Here is a 774-nt window from a genome sequence, read left to right as displayed (position 1 = left end):
CGTCTGCCGGTCTGTCCGCCTGTCTGGATAGCCGGCGTCCTCACCCGGGCACTGGGACGTGTCTCTTCTCCGCAACGTGCTCCTTGAAGGGAAGGAGTAGTCGATGCCGACTGGCGGAGACAGGCGCGCGTACGCTGGACGTCGCACGACGGCTGGAATCCGGGTGACACCCGTTATATGTACATTCGTAACGTGGAGTTGTAGAGTCGACTCTCCGATATCGAGCGGGAGGCCCGGCGAGGGGTGCTCGCACGTGCGCAGGCTCCCACCTCCACGACCTACCACCTCCACGGTAGAGTACGACGGTATAGTACGCGGGAGAGGTACGCGCGGGTGTCTCGGCGAGTGGAAGAGAGAAGAATTCAGGGCGACGGGACGTCGCGAAGCGAGATGGACTACGGTCTGGGGGGGTGCGCGATTTCGGCGGGGTTGGGGTTGGGTGGGCCACTACGGGGGTCGTGGCGCAAAAGAGAGAAACGCGGGGTGACGGCTAACGAGAAGCGAGGAAACGGAAAGCTCTCACACGGAAGACGAGGACGGAGAGGATGTCGCGGATAGAGGTAGACGATGTCGGGGTGAAAGAGAGAGAAAAGGACGAGGGTAAACGAGAGGAGAGCACAGGGTGGAGGACGCCGAACGGCAAACCGAAAGAGAGAGAGAGAGAGAACGGTCTCTCTCCCTCTCTCTCCCTCTGCTCGCGGAAGACTAGGTACTGCTGGTGAGAAAGAGAGAGAGAGAGAGAGAGAGAGAGAGAGAGAGAGAGAGAGAGAGAGA

The sequence above is a fragment of the Odontomachus brunneus genome, unplaced genomic scaffold, assembly GCF_010583005.1.
Source record: "Odontomachus brunneus isolate Ranch 3 - 2012 unplaced genomic scaffold, Obru_v1 Obru_scaffold_090, whole genome shotgun sequence".
In the NCBI taxonomy this organism is placed as follows: Eukaryota; Metazoa; Arthropoda; class Insecta; order Hymenoptera; family Formicidae; genus Odontomachus; species Odontomachus brunneus.
This window is presented reverse-complemented; position numbering follows the sequence as displayed.